Source organism: Convolutriloba macropyga, unplaced genomic scaffold, assembly GCF_964194025.1.
Source record: "Convolutriloba macropyga unplaced genomic scaffold, txConMacr16.3 SCAFFOLD_6111, whole genome shotgun sequence".
Classification (NCBI taxonomy): Eukaryota; Metazoa; Xenacoelomorpha; order Acoela; family Convolutidae; genus Convolutriloba; species Convolutriloba macropyga.
The window spans coordinates 1-7,500 of record NW_027449527.1 but is presented as its reverse complement, the minus strand read 5'-3'; the positions used below and the strand labels follow the sequence as shown (position 1 = coordinate 7,500).

The 7,500-nt window shown below is 41.9% G+C and overlaps 1 pseudogene; it reads right to left on the bottom strand.

Moving 5' to 3' along the window:
- Positions 1 to 1,496: 1,496 nt before the first annotated feature.
- Positions 1,497 to 1,648, bottom strand: LOC142355115 (5.8S ribosomal RNA; annotated as a pseudogene).
- Between the last annotated feature and the right edge of the window lie 5,852 nt (positions 1,649 to 7,500).

Below are 7,500 nucleotides of genomic sequence, written 5' to 3'. Positions count from 1 at the left end.
CGGGAAACCCTCACCGTGAATAAGGTTCACTCACATATTTCACTACATTTTGCGTGGGATTGGAGATGAGGCTACTCGTTCTTGCTCAGTACTAGGCTGAAAATTAACGAAACTTCGTTACAAACGTTCACATGTTGATGTTTCCGCTTTCGCGTACTCGAAACAACATAATACTAGTCTTTGTAATTTAGTTTCATAATTTCAACTGTTCTCATGCAGAATTTTTGCTCATTCTTATCCCAAATTTTGACCTGGCTACTAGTTACACTCCTTGTACTTATTGCAAAATGACCACAAATTTCAACAGCTTTCACATGTTGCTGTTTCGGCTTTCGCTTACTACAGTCAACATAATACTCGTTGCAAAATAAGTGCTCGGCATCTGCAATTTTCCAAAGACGAAGTTTCGCCAGTTCAATTTTCGCTCGCCAATTATGGCTACTAATTCACACGGTACTGAGCTCAACAACATTAAATTTGTTCAGCAAGACTTTCACATGTTGATGTTTTGGCTTTCGCCTACTAGAAGCAACATAATACTCGTCTTGTTAGCTCATTCAATGAGAATAGCTTTTCCCGTTGAGAATTTTTGCCTTCAATTGGCGTTGTAGTGAGTTTGGCTACTCAGATCACCAAATACTTGTGACAATTCGAACCAGAAATGTTTTCAATTTTCACATGCTGATGTTTCGGATTCAACCTACTAGAAGCAGCATAATACTTGTATTCAACAATTTCTGTATCAAATCCCAGTTTTCTCTGGTGCATCTTTGCCAAACTATTCCAAACTGCCTGAGTCTGAATACCAATTACAGGTACTAGTAAATGCACGTTACTAAGGACTATATAGTTCTAGGTTACTGTACACAACGACGTTCACATGTTGATGTTTCAGCTGCCGCTTACTAGAAACAACATAATACTTATCGTGCATACCTTTCCATAACTTGTCCTTTTCAGATGCATTAGTTTCCCTTTGTCTTGGCTTCTACAGTCAGACTGGCTACTAGTAACAGCACAGTACTAATCACATATCGTTCTACAGTTTGCAGACAACTTTCACATGTTGATGTTTCAGCTTTCGCCTACTAGAAACAACATAATACTCGCTGTATACATTTGTAGTTCTCTATGTAACTTTCATGTGAAGAAGTTTCGCCAGTCTTTTTGACTGTCTCAAATCTGAGTCATGCTTAGGCTACTAGTTGCTTCATAGTACTTATCGCCTCGAGATCATTGAACAAAACTTGATTTTCACATGTTGCTGTTTCAGCTTCCGCTTACTAGAAACAACATAATACTAGTCTCATTAAGTTCCGTCTCTTTGCAATTTTCTTATGAAGAAAATTCGCCATCACAATGACTCCAGCAGTTCTTGATCAAGGAATGCAATCATTGATCAGAATGCTATTATTTGAATCGGTTCTGCTTTAAGTGTTCCAATTTTATTGGAAGCACCAACAATAGAACATCAATGTGTTCAATCGAGAGTTATATAACCCTGAATCGGACGCAGTCAACAGCCGAAGCCGAGACCGCCTTTTGCGTTAGAGAGGTCGGTAAACAAATCTTGCGATTCATACCGAATTAACACATATAGCTGTGCTCCTCTTCGTAAAGCGAGCCAAGTGATCCCCTGTTGAAGGATGTATTTGGACCAATCTAGTAGCATTTGGTTTCCAACAAGCTCTCCCAAGTTAGCTTACTTATTGGGCTTTTCAACCAATTCGGTTGGCTACAAGCATCATCAAAGTACTAGCCACAGTTTGATCGCAAAATTCTACGACTTTCACATGTTGATGTTTCGGCTTGCGCTTAGCCTACTATAAGCAACATAATACTAGTCATATCATAGAGCGTGATCAGCTTGTGACGTTCTCATGATGAAGTTTCACCAACAGTGTCTCACTTCGAGCTTAAATCCAGCTACTAGTAACTACACAGTACTGACTGCAACGATAACTTTTATCTATACCTTTCACATGCTGCGCTTTCGGCCAGGGCCTACTAACGTCAACATAATACTCGATATAAACTTTTGTTCATGATGCAGCTTCCCCATGCAGAAGTTTCGCCTTCAAATGCTCTCTTGGCCATATGACGTAAGAAAAGGTTACTAGTAACATCACAGTACTAGCCACAGTTTGATTGCAAAATTCTACGACTTTCACATGTTGATGTTTCGGCTTGCGCTTAGCCTACTAGAAGCAACATAATACTAGTCATATCATAGAGCGTGATCAGCTTGTGACGTTCTCATGATGAAGTTTCACCAACAGTGTCTCATTTCGAGCTTAAATCCAGCTACTAGTAACTACACAGTACTGACTGCAACGCTAACTTTTATCTATACCTTTCACATGCTGCGCTTTCGGCCAGGGCCTACTAACGTCAACATAATACTCGATATAAACTTTTGTTCATGATGCAGCTTCCCCATGCAGAAGTTTCGCCTTCAAATGCTCTCTTGGCCATATGACGTAACACAAGGTTACTAGTAACATCACAGTACTAGCCACAATTTGATCGCAAAATTCTACGACTTTCACATGTTGATGTTTCGGCTTGCGCTTAGCCTACTAGAAGCAACATAATACTAGTCATATCATGGAGCGTGATCAGCTTGTGACGTTCTCATGATGAAGTTTCACCAACAGTGTCTCATTTCGAGCTTAAATCCAGCTACTAGTAACTACACAGTACTGACTGCAACGATAACTTTTATCTATACCTTTCACATGCTGCGCTTTCGGCCAGGGCCTACTAATGTCAACATAATACTCGATATAAACTTTTGTTCATGATGCAGCTTCCCCATGCAGAAGTTTCGCCTTCAAATGCTCTCTTGGCCATATGACGTAACACAAGGTTACTAGTAACATCACAGTACTAGCCACAATTTGATCGCAAAATTCTACGACTTTCACATGTTGATGTTTCGGCTTGCGCTTAGCCTACTAGAAGCAACATAATACTAGTCATATCATAGAGCTTGATCAGCTTGTGACATTCTCATGATGAAGTTTCACCAACAGTGTCTCATTTTGAGCTTAAATCCAGCTACTAGTAACTACACAGTACTGACTGCAACAATAACTTTTATCTATACCTTTCACATGCTGCGTTTTCGGCCAAGGCCTACTAACGTCAACATAATACTCGATATAAAATTTTGATCATGATGCAGCTTTCCCATGCAGAAGTTTCGCCTTCAAATGCTCTCTTGGCCATATGACGGAACACCAGGTTACTAGTAACATCACAGTACTAGCCACAGTTTGATTGCAAAATTCTACGACTTTCACATGTTGATGTTTCGGCTTGCGCTTAGCCTACTAGAAGCAACATAATACTAGTCATATCATAGAGCGTGATCAGCTTGTGACGTTCTCATGATGAAGTTTCACCAATAGTGTTTCATTCGAATTGGTTCTGCTTTAAGCTCTCCAATTGTTTTGGATGAACCAGTTTTGCCCTTCGAAGCCACTTTTGTGAGCTTTTGTGGGTCTTTACCAAGAGGATATACCTCAAGGCCTCTTTCAATTCCTTTAAGTTCTTTCAACTCCTTTACAGTTTCTAGGTTCACATAGCTGCAAACCTTATTTCTAGTTTTAAGTCTGGCCAACTTGGGGAGAGTTGGTGCAGACCGTGACCAATTCTAGTAGGATGCCACAACAAGAATGTGATCAACTTAGCTTGTCGATGAACCTGCCCCACATTCAAACAACTCTATCGCCTTTTCCTCGTATAGTTATATGCGAGGGCCTCTCATAGAGAGCGCTGTTAGCAACCTTTTCCACATAGACGATAAAGTTGTGAGTGTTTTGCACATGGCTGTTGTCTCACCACGTGACGAGTCAACTCAGCTTGACTCTCTACACTCCGACAAGCTTTGCACATACGCCTTTAGTTCAGTATGTGTCTTTAATCTGACTCCGGTGCCTCAAGCCGGAAAAATTGTCAGATTATGATCATTATCGGTTAGTCATCCCGATGCAAGATCGTATCGTACTGTCTTTGTCTACCTCCAGATTCCGAAGAACAGGAGGAGACTCTCCCAGACCTACATATCTGGGAGAATGTTCAGAGGGCGAGAAGCTGTGGATTACTCTCCCCTAAGAACTGACTAAACTTTACCCTCGTCCAAGGTAAGTTTATTTTAGCTAGCCTTCTATGTAAAGGATCTGAGGCTAAGCTGTGTTTTTTCGAGCCTTTGGCTCGGAGCAAGTTCAGTGGGCGCCCCGAGTAGCTCAACTCTTTCCCACTGAACAGCGCAACGCTCTGTCACTCGCTGGGATTTTTGCGTGTCGGTTCTAACCACGCGACTTGTGGACCTTTTTAGGCCTTTCTCATTCACAAGTCTATAGCTGGGCTTCTATAACCCAGCTTCTGAGATCTAGATAGCTGCAGTTCTGCTAGGCTGCTTTTGCTAACTAGTCTCCCTTTAAGCAGTCCCTTGCCATGACTGCTGAACTATGTATCCACACAAGTAGTTTTTGAGCTCGATACATAATTCGAGATTGGTTGCCAAGCAATCTCTAGCGACAGAGCGTCATGCGCACTACAGACATGGCCTCTACCAGCAGCCATGCCCGAAGGAATCAATCACTGATCCTTCCGCAGGTTCCCCTACGGAAACCTTGTTACGACTTTTACTTCCTCTAGACAATTAAGCTCGATCCGCTTCATCCCGTTGCCGGAGACCGAAGTCCCAACAGTAGGAATTTGCAATTCTTGCTTAACTATCCAATCAGTAGTAGCGACGGGCGGTGTGTACAAAGGGCAGGGACGTAATCCCTATGAGTTGTTGACTCATAAGTACCAGGAATTCCTGGTTCACGTCTGCAAGTTACAACAGACGATCCCCTTGAAGCGCTGTACTTTTCTCTGATTGCCCAGTCCATTTCGGACCAAGGGCTGAGTACTCAATCTAAAAGTACACAGTGTAGCGCGCGTGCAGTCCAGAACATCTAAGGGCATCACAGACCTGTTATAGCCTCACTTCATCTGCGGTATTTAATTCCGCATAGTTCCTCTAAGAAGTGTTTGAATTCACATATAGTGAATTTCATTATTTAGATGGAGAAGATCTCGTTCGTTATCGGAATTAACCAGACAGATCACTCCACTAACTAAGAACGGCCATGCACCACCGCCCATATAATCATGAAAGATATTCAATCTGTCAATCCTTAAGATGTCTGGACCGGGTGAGTTTTCCCGTGTTGAGTCAAATTAAGCCGCAGGCTCCACTCCTGGTGGTGCCCTTCCGTCAATTCCTTTAAGTTTCGATTTTGCAACCATACTTCCCCCGGAACCAATAAACTTTGGTTTCCCGGTTAATCTCTTGCCAAGTCAAGATCGACTTTGACAAATTGTAGGTTGGTATAGTTTATGGTCAGAATTACGAGGGTATCTAATCCTCTTCAATACTCTGACTTTCGTTCTTGATTAATGAAAACATTCTTGGCAAATGCTTTCGCAGTAGTTTGTCTTGCCACGATCCAAGAATTTCACCTCTAACGTAGCAATACAAATGCCCCCGTCTGTTCCTTTCAATCATTACCGCACTCAGCCAACCGGCATCAATCGAGTAGCGGGTCATTCTCCATTATTCCATGCTTTATTATTCGATCCCAAAGGATGCTTTGAACACTCTAATTTTCTCAGGGTGAAAACACCGTTTCCACAGTTCGTCACATTTAAGTGCAAACTATTTCTTCGATGCGAAGGATGAGCGGAACGAGTCAACAGATTTAACTGAAGACCATGTTGCCGTTCTACTCAAACAGATCCAACTATGAGCTTTTTAAACGCAGCAACTATTGCATACGCTTGTAGAGGCTGGTATTACCGCGGCTGCTGGCACCAGACTTGCCCTCTACTCGTTCATCAATGGAGCTTTTAAGTCCATTCCATTCTGATTACAAACCATAAAGGTTCATATCATTATTTCTAGTCACTACCTCCTCGTGCGGAGAGTGGGTAATTTGCGTGCCTGCTGCCTTCCTTGGATGTGGTAGCCGTTTCTAAGGCTCCCTCTCCGGAATCGAACCCTGATTCCCCGTTACCCGTCACAACCATGGTAGTCCGTTACACTACCATCATAGGTTGATAGGTCAGAAATTCGGAAGTTCCGTCCCCAAGCCGAAGCTATCTGGGATCTTTCAGTTACTAGGACTCATCACGGGATGTGTCTGTACTTAGCAAATCACCCGGTGTAGTCTTGTAAAAGTCTCCGACAGTGTCGGACAATCAGCATGCATTAGCTGCAGGGTTACCGCAGTTATTCATTTAGCTTGCAAATCAACTAATAGATAGTAACTGATTTAATGAGCCATTCGCGGTTCCACTTTTTCAAGCTTCGCTTGCACATGCATGGCTTAGTCTTTCAGACAAGCATATGGCAACTGACAGGATCAATCAGTTTAATTGTACTTTGAACAATCTTTCGATTTGTTCGAATTTAGAAAGACATAGCCTTGCGGCCTCGTCAATCTTGCTTTGAGCTTTTTAAATCACGAAGAGTTTCAATGCATGCTTTGGCATGGCTACTAGTTACTACACAGTACTCTACACACTTAGAGTTACCCACGATTACACATTTCACATGCTGATGTTTCGGCTCGCGCGTACTAGAAACAGCATAATACTATGTGTACTGGTAGATAGCGCTCTGTGAGCATTTCCCATGAGCAGGTTTTGCCCTCCAAATCTCTGTTCTACTGTTACCAATACCGGCTAACAACTGTATCATACTAGGGAGAATTGACTCATGATTTAAAAACCAGATGTTCACATGTCGATGTTTCGGCTCTCGCCTACTAGAAACAACATAATACTAGTCTGTTAAAAATCTCAATCACGCCGCCTCTTCAGATACAGAAGTTTTACCTTTTATTGGTTAGAGAACAGCTTTCCAGCTGTCGACATGGTTACTAGTAACAACACCGTACTCAACACAAAAACTTTTCAACTTCACAACTTTCACATGCTGATGTTTCTGCTTTCGCATACTAGAAACAGCATAATACTTATTGTTTTGTCAAGTAATTTGTGTGTCTTTCCCATGTGAAGTTTCACCGGTCAACAATGTTTCCCTGACCAATTACGGCTACTAGTAGCTGTATAATACTAGGGAAAATGATTGAGGATTTAATATCAGATTTTCACATGTTGATGTTTCGGCTTTCGCCTACTAGAAACAACATAATACTAGTCTGCTAAGAAATCTCGCTCAAATTGCCTTTTCACATACAGAAGTTTCACCTTCTATTGGTTAGAGAACAGTTCTCAGCTGTCGACATGGTTACTAGTAACAACATCGTACTCAACACAAAAATTCTTCAACTTCACAACTTTCACATGCTGATGTTTCTGCTTTCGCGTACTAGAAACAGCATAATACTTATTGCTTTGTCAAGAAGTGTGTGTGTCTTTCCCATGCGAAAGTTTCACCGGTCAGCAATAATTGCCGTGTCCAATTAAGGTTACTCATAG